At 48.2% G+C, this 12,351-nt stretch overlaps 1 protein-coding gene across 7 annotated transcripts in view; it reads left to right on the top strand.

Moving 5' to 3' along the window:
• The window catches only part of Bmf (Bcl2 modifying factor), a 29,662-nt gene extending 27,883 nt beyond the window's left edge, over window positions 1–1,779 (top strand). For 6 of the 7 annotated variants that reach the window (XM_045157089.1, XM_004660776.2, XM_045157086.1 and 3 more), the window contains one exon: window positions 90–1,779. The gene's annotated coding sequence lies outside the window, so the exon portion shown is untranslated. Of the gene's footprint in view, window positions 1–86 lie in introns of all 7 variants that reach the window. The other variant, XM_045157088.1, reaches the window with a different exon arrangement.
• The last annotated feature ends 10,572 nt before the right edge of the window (window positions 1,780–12,351 follow it).

The raw sequence follows: 12,351 nt of genomic DNA, 5'->3' as shown, positions 1-12,351 counted from the left end.
CTGGTGTATACTTGAGTGGTATGTGCCCACACTTACCATATATAATATATCAGCCACCTTTAACCCTTTTTTTTTTTTTTTTAAAGCAGACTTTCCATCTGAGCTGAGAGAGAAAATGGGCCAGACTTTGGTGCCGAGGTACAGCTGGTAGCTTCAGAGGCCTTGCCAGACCCAGGCTGGGTGCCCTTTGGCCTGTTTGGAGAACTGAGCCCAGAGTTTGGTCTGAACATTGAGCCTGGGGCCAGGTGGAAGTCTCCACATCAGACCAAGCCAGGAACTCACTGAAGAGAGCCAGGGAAAAGTTTAAACCTCTTCGGTCTTAACCCAACCGGAAGCCAGGCTGGAATGAAGCACCCTGCTACAAGGAGATCCCCTAGCAGGATCCCCAGCCCCAACAAAACAATCACACCTCCCCCTCCCCCTCCCCCCAGACCCCAGGAGGTACCTGGCCCTCAGCTCCGCCCCCACCCTCCCCACAAGAGGTTCCCCCTGGTTAGCTGTTTTAATTGGCCACTGATTCAAACTGGCCTCACATTCCCCCAGTCCAGCCTCTGGAAGGGCCAGCCGTGGACGCTCGGCTCCCCTCCCCCACTCCCCGGTGTCTGCAGCGAGGACGTGGAGAATCAGATTTAGAGGGGAAGACTGACCTGGGTTGTGACCTGTAACCAGCTGAAGGCTTTTGTGAAGTCCTGGAGAGGTGGTTTGGGTGAGGTGCTGGAAAACTCAGTGTAGAAGGGCAGAAGGCCCGCATTCAGGGACCAAACAGCCCTCCTAATTCAGGTCCCCCCAGGGAGGGGTTTCCTAGAGACTAGTGGACAGAGCTGGAGGGGGAAGAAGCCTCCGGGCCAGACGTTGACTACCCTATAGTGAGGCCCGAGGGCTCCTCTCCTGCTTTCAAAATCTGGCTGCCGCTGAGCCGCCTGCCCCTAGAGGCCTTCTCTTGCTCAATCTGAGGTGGAAAAAGATCACCTCCCAGTGACCTCCCTCGGCCCCCAGGGAGTGGGCTGTGTCCAGAGCTCTGCGGCAGGGCTTGCTTCCAGGGCCAAGAGAGGCCCAGGCGACTTGCCTTGCTCCCCCCCATCCCCAGCCATGCAGCCCAAGCCCGACTCTGGCAGGGAGGGGGTGTTGGGAAAGGTCCAGCCAGGGCCCCCATCAGCCCCGAGCTTTCCAGGAAACGCGCAGCGAGGCCGCGGTGACCATCGGGATGAGAGCTTGTTTTTCTGGGGAGCATGGGGAAACTGAAGCCTTAAGTCTTCCTGGCTCTCTGTAGGGCTCCTGCAGAGCAGTTCGTGGGGGGGGGGGCACCCTCCCTAGCTGGAGGAAGCTGTGGCTCTATGTGAACATGAGGACTCCTCCAGGCAGCGCAGGGTCAACCCATCAGGCCTCAAAGCTTCCTGGGGTTCCCTTGGCTACAGGCCAGGGAATAATAGAGCAAGCTGATCTCTTCCATAGATGTCAGCCTCATCAAAGGTGCTCAGGCGTGTGCCCCCGTCAGCCTGCACTGCCTCTTTCCACAGGGGCCCAGTGTTGTGCCCCATCCCTGGGCCCATGGGGGGCTGCTGGGAAAGAGACCCAGTGAGATGTAGCATTTCATTCATCCCCAGCTTGGTTCCCTGGGGTTTTGGGCACACTGCCTCCGGAAGAGGAATGGTGACTTTTTTTGTTGTTGTTTTTTTTCAATCTGTACAGAGTATTTGGCTTTGTTCTTTCCATGCATACATTTGTATATAGTTTCCCACATCAGTTGGTACAATTTTTAATAAAACCATTTAAGGCAAATCTCTTTTCTTTTCCTAAGTGTTTAAACAGTCCTCCGGACATGTTTTTCTCCTACAATCCTGAGTTACCTTGGAGGCTCTGGGCTCCTGTTGCATTTCTTTTTCCTTCTTGGAGAACAGAGTCCACAGGGGTGCTGTAACCGGATGGCTTTGGAGTCATTAGCTTGGGACCGGGTCTCAACTCCAACCATTTGAATAACTTTGACAGTATTGTAGCCTCAGCCTTCCCTTCTTCCCTGTGTATAACACAGGCTGCTTTTGGCTTCCAGCAGTTGCAGCATCTATGGTAGAAAAGGGTCTCCCATCCTTCCCACACATAAGTTACTGCTCTATCGAGCTGGGCCTTGGCTTCCTTATACCAGGGAAACATCTTGAGCCTGGCTTGGTGACACAGGTCTGTAATCCTACCTACTTGGGAGGCTGAGGTACAATTATAAATTCAAGGCCTGCCTGAGCTACAGAGTGAGTTCAAGGCCCAGCCTGGACAAGTTATGGAGACCCTGTCTCAAAATAGAAAAAGTAAAAAGGGTCCTGGGCATATAACTCAGTGTTAGACCACTTACCTAGCATGCATGGAGCCCTAGTTCAACACTCAGTACCACAGGAAGTAAATAAATACATGGCTACATGTCAGGAGGCATGTGCTTGATGTTAGAGTACTTCCTGGCTTGCATTTCTGGATGAATTAACAATGTGTGTGACAAAGTAGGTTTGAAAGCTCCCAACAGAGCTTTGTAAGTCCTTGGGGGACACCTCTGCTGGTCCGATTCAGCACTGTTCTGAGCAAAAGGCTCGGGTGGCCTTGCCTGTGCCACCCCGCTTTGACCGAGGAAGTCGTCAGCTCTCCACGTCTTGCTCTTTAGCTGGGGCAGTCTTGCTTTACAGATGAGTAAACTGAGGTCCGCAGAGAAGCTAACTTTTTTGACATGGACTCACTATACAAGCTGAGTCAGGTGTCGGGGGGGTGGGCTATCTCACCCCATCTATCTGTGTTTCCATTTAGAAAGTGCATAGCTAATGCTCACCTCTTTGAGGAAGCCAAACTTGTCTATTTTTTAATGCCAAGTAACTGTTTCTTCTGTAAAACATGGCACTTCTAACCACTCTATATTTGGACGGAGAGGTTTGTTTTTACTGGAGTGTGGTAGAAGTGGGGCTTGGTACCACGGCCGGATGTTTTTCTACATTTAACATGCCGGGTTGTAGTTGGGTCCATTAAGCGTTTCTGGCTATGAGGTACCCAGAGAATTAGTAAGTGTCTGGTGATGTCTTTATTTGAAATAACATTTATTTATTTCTTTTGGTTTTTCGAGGTAGGGTTTCACTCTAGCCCAGGCTGACCTAAAATTCACTATGTAGTCTCAGGCTGGCCTCAAATTCACAGTGATCCTCCTACCTCAGCCTCCCAAGGGCTAGGATTAAAGGCATGTGCACCATGCTTGGCATAACATTTAATTTTGATTCATTTATTTATTTTTGGTGATTTTGCAATGCAGCTCTGGTTGGGTTATGCTTGGTACGTAGCCCAGGCTGGTCTTGAACTCATGGCAATCCTCCTGTCTCAGCCTACTGAGTTCTGGGATTACAGGCATGGACTACCATGTCCAAAATATCTTTCTTGAAAATTATCTGTTCTTAATTTAGGTAGCAACCTGAGGTACCATTCTTTTCTATTTTTTAAAGTTTTAAAATTTCTCTCTTATTTATTAGAGAGAGAAGAGAATGGGCACACCAGGGGCCCTAGCCACTGCAGGTGAACTCCAGATGCATGCTCCACCTTATGCATTTTGAGGGATGGAACCTGGGTCCTTAGGCTTTGCAGGCAATCACCTTAACATCTGTGCAGTCCTCTGAGGCATCACACTTGTTCTATCCTATCACACTTCTGTATAAAATCCTTCCAGAGGAAGCATGGTACAAAGTTAAAGACACAGTGGACCAAATTTGAACCAGGTTTTAATTTTATTTATGGGGGGCGGGGCAGACAGTGAGCATGGGCATGCAAGGGCTTCCTGCCACTGTGCATGAACTCCAGATGCATGCGCCATTTAGTGCATCTGGGTTTATGTGGACACTGGGGAATTGAACTAGGGTCCTTAGACTTTGCAGGCAAGCGTCTTAACTGCTGAGCCATCTCTCCAGCCCCTGAACAAGGTTTTATTACTCACCAGTTTGTGTGGTAAGTCCCATCAGTTTTCTGTGCCTCGGTTTTCTTTAGCTGTAACATGAGATAGTAACCTAACCAGAGGTTGCTACGGGGGTGAAATGTGTGAGTGCATAGAAGGTACTTAGAAATAGTATTTGAAGCTGGGAATGATGGCGCACGCCTTTAATCCCAGCACTTGGGAGGCAGAGGTAGGAGAATTGCTGCGAATTCGAGGCCACCCTGAGACTACATAGTGAATTCCAGGTCAGCCTGGGCTAGAGTGAGGCCCTACCTTGAAAAATAAAACAAAGAAAGAAATAAAATAAAGAAATAGTATTTGAGGACTGGCAAAATGGCATAACAGTTAAGGCAGTTGCCTGCAAAGCCAGAGGACGCAGGTTCTATTCCCCAGGACCTATGTAAGCCAGATGCACAAGGTGACACATGCATCTGGAATTCATTTGCCATGGTTAGAGGTCCTGATGTGCCCATTCTCTATCTGCCTTTCTCTCTCTCTCCTCTCTCTCTGCTTCTTTCTTTCAAATAAGTAAACAAAAATAATTTTTTAAAAAAAGAAATAGTACTTGAAATATACTAAGTTTTCAATAAATGGTAGCTATTAAAGTATTACTTTTATTACTTGTAGGCAGGGGATCTATTAGCTCTGATCATTCTCTTTATTTATTTATTTATTTGATAGAGAGAATGGGCACACCAGGGCCTCCAGCTACTACAGACAAACTCCAGGTGCACATGCCACCTTGTGCATCTGGCTTATGTGGCTCTTGGGGAATCGAACCTGGGTCCTTTGGATTTGTAGGCAAATGCCTTAAGCACTAAGCCATCTCTCCAGCCCAGCTCTGATGATTCTTACTGGAAATGTCTTCAGCTCCCATCTTCCCTCTCTGCCACATCACCATAAGGTGTGCTCTCTAGCCCAGATGACTATGGAGTCTCCTTTCTGCCCTCTTGCCATCCGTTTCAGTCAGGTTCACATTTCTGGCAGAAAACACCTGACCAAGAGCAGCTTGTGAGTTTATTTTGGCTTGCAGACGTGATGGGAAGCTCCATGATGGCAGGGGGAAACGATGACATGAGCAGAGGGTGGACATCACCTCTGGGCTAGCATCAGATGGACAACATCAGCAGGAGAGTGTGCCAAACACTGGCAAGGGGAAACTGGCTGTAATACGCATAAGCCTGCCCCCAACAATGCACTTCCTCTAGGAGGCTTTAATTCCCAAATTGTCATCAGCTGGGGATTTAGCATTCAGAACACCTAAGTTTATGGGGGACACCTGAATCAAACCATTACACAATCCTTGCCACAGCCACCTCCTTTCTAAAGGCAGCCACAATCCCATCATTCCTGCTCAAAAAATTTGCTCTCTGGGTCATGCCTTCTCCCCTGGTATTGGCATTCTGAATGTGTGTTCCGCATAATAAATTACCCCCAAATGTAACAGCTTAAAGCAACAGGCCTTTTATGATCTCACAGTTTCTGTGGGTCAGGAATTCAGGATTGGCAGCCCAAGGTAGCAGTATGATGAGGCTGAGCAGCTGGCACAAAGGTGGAGGTTCCTGAAGGAGTCACCATGGGTTGATTGTCTGAGGATGGGTGCAGGCGGGAAGAGAGGGAGGCAGGGAGGGAAGAAGGGTATACTGATATGGTGGTTCGGAGTGATACAGTACAGCTCTCCTGCCCGGGCAGGTGGTGCCTGGGAGAGGGTGACGCGGAACTTGCGCGAGCCTGGCCTCATATCACAGCAGCATCTGATCGTACTCAGAGATAAGTTTCTCTGGTCCAGTGTTTCAGCATTTTCCTCGGCTGCTCAACTGAGGCAACAGAAGGAAATGCTAACTGCCTGGGGTTTCTAGAGAAATGATCATGTCTGCTTGTTGAACTTCATGGGCCTTTTAAAAGATTTTTCAAGGACAATTTTCACTTTGTGTGATTTTTGCCTCACAGGAGGTCTTGGAACTGATCCCTGTGTAAAATGAGACTCTTTTGGACAACTAAACCCAGCCACTCAGCTCTTAATCCCCTGTTTCCCGGGAGAACTTTTTGCCCTGCTAAAAGGGAAAGTTCTGTATAGAGTTGGAACTAGGCTGGGCATGGTGGTGCACCCCTTTAATCCCAGCACTCGGGAGGCAGAGGTAGGAGGATCACCATGAGTTCAAAGACCACCCTGAGACTCCATAGTGAATTCCAGGTCAGCCTGAGCTAGAGCAAGACTCTACCTTGAAAAACCAGGGAAAAAAAAAAAAAGAGAGAAAGAAAGAAAAAAAAAAGAATTGGAAGTAGAAATGCTGCACAGGAAAGTGAGAGGGAGTGATGTTAATGATGTCCTCTTAGCCACTGACATTCACAGGTCTCTGGCTTCATGCTACCCTGCATCTAAGGGATGCCAACCCTTCCTGAGAAGATGAGGCTCTCTGATGAACCGGTGACCCTGGCTGAGCCCTGCGGCAGGGGCAAGGCACCACCCTAAGCCCAGCTCCAGGACTCAAAGCAAGACACCTGGCCCTTGTACAGGAAAAAAAAAAAAAATCCAGGTGGAGGCTGGAGACATGGCTCAACAGTTAAGGCACTTTCCTGCAGAGCCTAGCAACCTGAGTTCAATTCCCCGGTACTCACATAAAGCCAGATGCACAAAGTGACACATGCATCTGAAGTCTGTTTGCAGCAGCTGGAGGCACTGGCATGCCCATTCTCTCTGTCTCTCTTCTCTCTATCTCTCTCTGCTTGCAAGTAATAAATAAATAAGCAAATAAATAAAATAAAATGAAAAGAAATCCGGGTGGTTTGGAACAGTAGAAAACCTACCCAGACAGAGCTAAAGAGGTTTATAAGCTGATTCTATCCCTAACTGGCTGAATGACTTGAAGCAGGACTTCTTTGGTCCTGGGTATCTGTCTTCATTTGTCAGTGAGATAGGACCTGACTTCCTTTCTGTCCACTCTTGTGTCCAGCAGTTTGTTTTGGGATTTTGAATTCTTTTGTTCTTGCTGAAATAATATACTGATGCTCTTCTCAGGAAAAGGCACACAACATGCCCAGATACAAGAATTTGGATGTAAGATTTCAGGTGCTTAGCTGAGCATGGCGGTGCACATCTGTACCCCCGGCACTGGGGAGGCTGAGGCAGGATGATTCACACAGTTAAGTCACTGTCTGAATTTGCCACAAGGCCACCAGGTTGAAGGACTACAATGTTTCAAAAATGTATTTATTTGTGTGTATGTGTGTGTGCATGAGTGCACAGGCCTCTTGCCACTGCAAAAGAACACCAGGTGCTTGAGCAACGTTTTGCTTCCAGTTGAGGTGGGCACTTTGGGAACTGAACCCAGGCAGACAGGCTTTGCAAGTAAGTGCCTTTAACCACTGAGCCATTTTCCCAGCCCCAGGACTATGTAGGGGGTTTATTTATTTATTTTTTAAATTTATCTATTTAGTTGTAAGAAGAGAGACAGACAGACAGAGAGAATGGGCACACTGGGACTTCCAGCCACTGCAAACAAACTCCAGATGCATGCGCCACTTGGTGCACCTGGATTTATGTAGGTACTGGAGAATCAAACTCTGGTCATTAGGACTTGTAGACAAGTGGCTTAACCACTGACCATCTTTCCAGCCCCAGCACTATGTTTTGTTTTGTTTATTTGTTTGTTGTCTTTTTCGAGGTAGGGTCTCACTCTAGCCCAGGCTGTGCTAGAATTCACTATGTAGTCTTATGGTGGCCTTGAACTCACAGAGATCGTCTTCCCTCTGCTTCTTGAGTGCTGGGATTAAAGGCGCGTGCCACCACGCTGAGCAGGACCATGGTTTTAGAGTCAGCCAAAGAGCAAGCACTTGCAAATGCTTAGGCACCTGGTCGAACTCTTTTCCTTCCAGTCCTGCAAGAATTTGCCTTGGCATCGCGTGCTCCTGGTCCCCTGTCGCCTCTGTGTCACGCACCTCGCCCCACGTGTGCTGGGGAGGAGGATGGTGTAATCCCCAGACATTTGTGTTTATTGTACTACATTCCTGATTTCAGAGACTCACGCTGTCAGCAGCACTCAGAGACCAAAGCCGTGACAATGGGCTGGTTCTCTGGGAGGTCACAATCCCAGCCCAGACAGGTTATTTGTGGCCAGTCTTTTTTTTTTTTTTTTTTTTTTTTGAGGTAGGGTCTCACTCTAGTCCAGGCTGACCTGTAATTCACTGTGGAGTCTCAGGGTGGCCTTGAACTCATGGGGATTCTCATACCTCTGCCTCCCGAGTGCTGGGATTTAAGACATGCGCCACCACGCCCAGCTTGCCAGTCTTTTTAAATTATTATTATTTTTATAGCTGTCTCATCTAGCTTAAGAATGGACCATGAATCTGGAGTGCCTTTCTAAAATCTCAGAAAGGGGCTTCCGATCATGGAGTCTTGGGGTTCATGCTAAACTTGGACCTTGGATGTGTAGGACAGTGTGGCCTGTGACTGTGGGAGACCCAGAGCAGACATAAGGCAGGAACTCTGCACAACCCAGATTTAAAAAAAAAAAAAAAAAAAAGTTTGTCACCTGAATGAGGCCAGGGTTCTGCCCTGTGATTCTGACTTTGAAGTAGAGAGGGTTCAGTGCCTGGTGGCTACTTCATTTCTAACACACATTTACTAAGTGCCCTTGAGCCCCAGGCATCAATTTCATAGGTCCTAACAGCACACATACACTCAAGTGGATCAGGCACTGTTCTTAATGGCAACTACAACCACAACAAGAAGAACAAACCTCTAGCAGGCCAGGTGTGGTGGCCCAGGCCTTTAATCCCAGCACTCGGGGAGGCAGAGGTAGGAGGATCGCCATGAGTTCGAGGCTACCCTGAGACTGCATAGTGAATTCCAGGTCAGGTCAGCCTGGGCACCAGTGAGACCCTACCTTGAAAAACCAAAAACCAAAACAAACAAACAAAACAACCCTGCAGCCCCTGAGGCTAGAGGATCAAGTCTGTCAGCCTTTTGCCTGACATCAGGGCTGGTACTGCCTCAGTGACTCACAGCATGTTTTCACTCCCGACTCAAAATTTCAACAAACCCTTCCCGCAATGTAGGGAGAAGCTGGTGACTTTTTGTCAACTGGATGAACCTGAAAACTAGATTTCATGTTATTAAGGACTGGGAAAAACACCCCCTTTCTCTTTCATAACTGACAGTCACCATTTGCTTGACTGCCAGTAACTTGATTGTGTGAGTGGTTCTGGACATGCCTAGGTAGACTAAAGAACTATGCTGGGGCCCTGGGTATCTGTTTTTTGTCATTCCCTCCCATAGCTCCACAGTCCAGCAAAGAGCTTGACTCTGGCAAAGTGCTCAGAAATGAAAGAAGGGAGTGAAGAGACACAGTTGTGAGGAACGAGGCACGCGACATTGAGCTAGGTGTGCCCTCCACTGCCATATTCACTTCTGACTGATGGTTGCCTTTCTTCCTTGAGCCAAAGTCTAGAAGTAGGATTCTGTAGTCTTTCAGGAAATGTAACTCACTTCAGTAAGGCTTAATGCAGAAAATTATGACTGAGATGATAGGCTACAGGCCGCACAAGATAGCAGGCCACCTACCTTGCTCTGGGTAGGCCGTGAACAAAGCCCACACTCACGAAGTGATTGTGGGTCCTGAGGGCCTTAGAGAAGGATGGGGCACTAGGCTGCTAGTGTCTGAGGTGCGGCAGCCTGCCAGCTCTCCTCGGGCAATGCCCTGCCAACCACTACCCTCCTGCACCTGAGGAGGAACAAGGGTGTGATGTGGCTAGGACTGCCTTACTGTTTTCTCTAGGGCACTCAGCTATGCAGTGTGGGGATCAGGTGTGTGTGTGTGTGTGTGTGTGTGTGTGTGTGTGTGTGTGTGTGTGTGTTGTGGAGGCATGATGGATATATGGACAGGAATTAGCCTGCACTGTTTAGATGTGAGGACCTCAAGGAAGTACTATGGATCATCCATCAAAAACACCCGGTAGGGCTGGAGAGATGGCTTAGCAGTTAAGCACTTGCCTGTGAAGCCTAAGGACCCCGGTTCGAGGCTCAGTTCCCCAGGTCCCACGTTAGCCAGATGCACAAGGGGGTGCACGTGTCTGGAGTTCGTTTGCAGAGACTGGAAGCCCTGGCGCGCCCATTCTCTCTCTCTCCCTCTATCTGTCTTTCTCTCTGTGTCTGTCGCTCTCAAATTAAAAAAACCAAAAAAACAAAAAAACACCCGGTACCTTGCTCTTGCTTCCTTCCAGTGGCTTTGGTCTGCTTCCATCTCAATACTGGCTATAGGAGTGTCCCCTTGCAATCTCTTTCTGCTTTCTTTCTCCCTCTCTCTTGTTTTCGAGACGGGGGTCTCATGTAGCCCAGGCTGGCTTTGAACCCCTGATCCTCTTGCCTCCACTTCCCAAGTGTTCAGATTACAGACATGTGGCGCCATGTGTGGTCCTAGCTCTGGGTTGTTGTTTTTAAAGTTCTCTGGGCTGGGCCCTGTGGTTTACACCTTTACTCCCAGCACTCTGGGTAGCTAAGTAGAAGGATCGCTGTGAGTTCCAGGCCAGCCTGGGTTACGAAGGGAGCCTGAGGGGCTCCTGAGACAAAAGTGAGGTCCTGATTTAAAAAAAAAAAAAAAAAGGAAACAGAAAAGAAACAATAGTTCTTAGCTCCACCATGAGTCACAACAGAAACTCCCTGTGGAAGGCCAGGATCCAGCAACAAAGGGTTAACCTCCCCCTGCTGGTGTCCTACAGACCTGTGGAACCAGTGTCAGCCTTTTGTGTGCACCGCAGCCTCAGGACTGCCGCTCTCTCGAGCTTGCTAGCAGCACACAAAGGCTCCTCTGTTTCTGGCCCGGCTGAAGTCACATGCTTTCACTCTTAACCCAGAGCTTTAAAACTAAACACCCACCCTCTTTGGCCCCAGATGACCCTGTTTACGTCTGTGGAGCCAATTCCAAACAGCAATAGCAGTGAAAACTTCTGTCGGGAGAGACTTCTTGACTATTGGTGAAGAGAGAACAAATCTTCACTTTGTATGATATAAGGACTCTTAAGAAGTTTTGGGAAATGGCTTAGAGGACTAAAAAATATATAAGGAAGCCAGCAGCTGGCCCCCAACTTCTCTATTTTCTAAAGTATCTTTTACTGGAGACCCCAGGGGCTAAAGATAAAGCTTGCAAGAGACAAAATGGTGAGCAGTGTTGTAAGGGTAAGGGGCAGAACATTCTGGATGTTCATAGTGAGATTTTTACTTTGTTTAATCCTTGGGGAAAATGACTTTTTTTCTTTCTTTTTAAACAAAAGAGGCCTCTCTCTCTCTTCAGTAGGGATTTTTTTTTCATTGTGTGGCACTGACAGCAGGAAAGAAAGATTCCCTTCCTTGGCATAGGAGAGTGACCTACGGAGGCTTCTGGAAATGTTTGGGCTGAGATCTAGTTGTGAAGGACTTTTTTTTTTTTTCCTCCAAGGTAGGGTCTTACTCTAGCCCAGGCTGGAATTCACTATGTAGTCTCAGGGTGGCCTCGAGCTCATGGCGATCCTCCTACCTCTGCCTCCCCAGTGCTGAGATTAAAGGCATGTGTCACCATGCCTGGTTTAGAACTTGTTTGTGTGTGTGTGCGTTTAACCCTAAAAATTCCTTTCTTTCACTTTATGAAAGTAGCCCATGTTAACTATGAAGGAAGTCCAGTTTCCTTTGATTGTTCTAACCCTGATCAAAGTAGTAGAAGTGGAAGGGGCAATGCCAGAGCCCCGAAGTGTTAGTAACATTGGAGTCTCCAGATAAAGCACGATTGTGAGCACCTCGATAGCAGAAATGATCAAATGCCTTTACTCTGGTGCTCATCCCCAAGGCAGCAGTAGAGTAGAAGAGAAGAACCAAGTCAGGCAGTTCCGTGTTCTAGGGACCAGCGGAATTCCTGAGGCAGAGATTGCCATATGTTTCATCTCCATCTTGGGCAACGGTGCTAAGAAACTGGCAGCCTACCTGTCTTGAGAAGGGTTCTGATGCTGCCCCTGGTCTTACCAGAAAAGAGTGCCATGGCTAATTAGCAATGTCTGCTGGCCACGGGAGGAAGACGTAACAGCCATATTTGTGGCCACCTTCCTAGTGCATCTCAGAAAGTTCCACTGTCATATGTAAGCTGAGATGAGTAGACATTGGGCAACCCCAGAGAGGAAACCGTAGACTGGATGACAGAGGTCACAATTATGGCAGAAACAGTGGTGCTCACTCAACATTGTGTTCTGAATTAACTGAACCATGTGACAAGCCTAAGCAATGAAATATATATAGAAATGAACTGCTGCCTCTGAGCTGAGGCAGAAAAGAACTGCAGGCTATTCCTTTCGTTCCTTGTTTCTGTGATTGAAGAGATGTCTTGTTCTACTAGCGTGATTATGAACGGCACAGCCTCTGCCACCCCGGGTGCCTGGGTGATCAT

The sequence above is a fragment of the Jaculus jaculus genome, chromosome 8, assembly GCF_020740685.1.
Source record: "Jaculus jaculus isolate mJacJac1 chromosome 8, mJacJac1.mat.Y.cur, whole genome shotgun sequence".
NCBI lineage: Eukaryota > Metazoa > Chordata > Mammalia > Rodentia > Dipodidae > Jaculus > Jaculus jaculus.
This window is presented reverse-complemented; position numbering and strand designations above follow the sequence as displayed.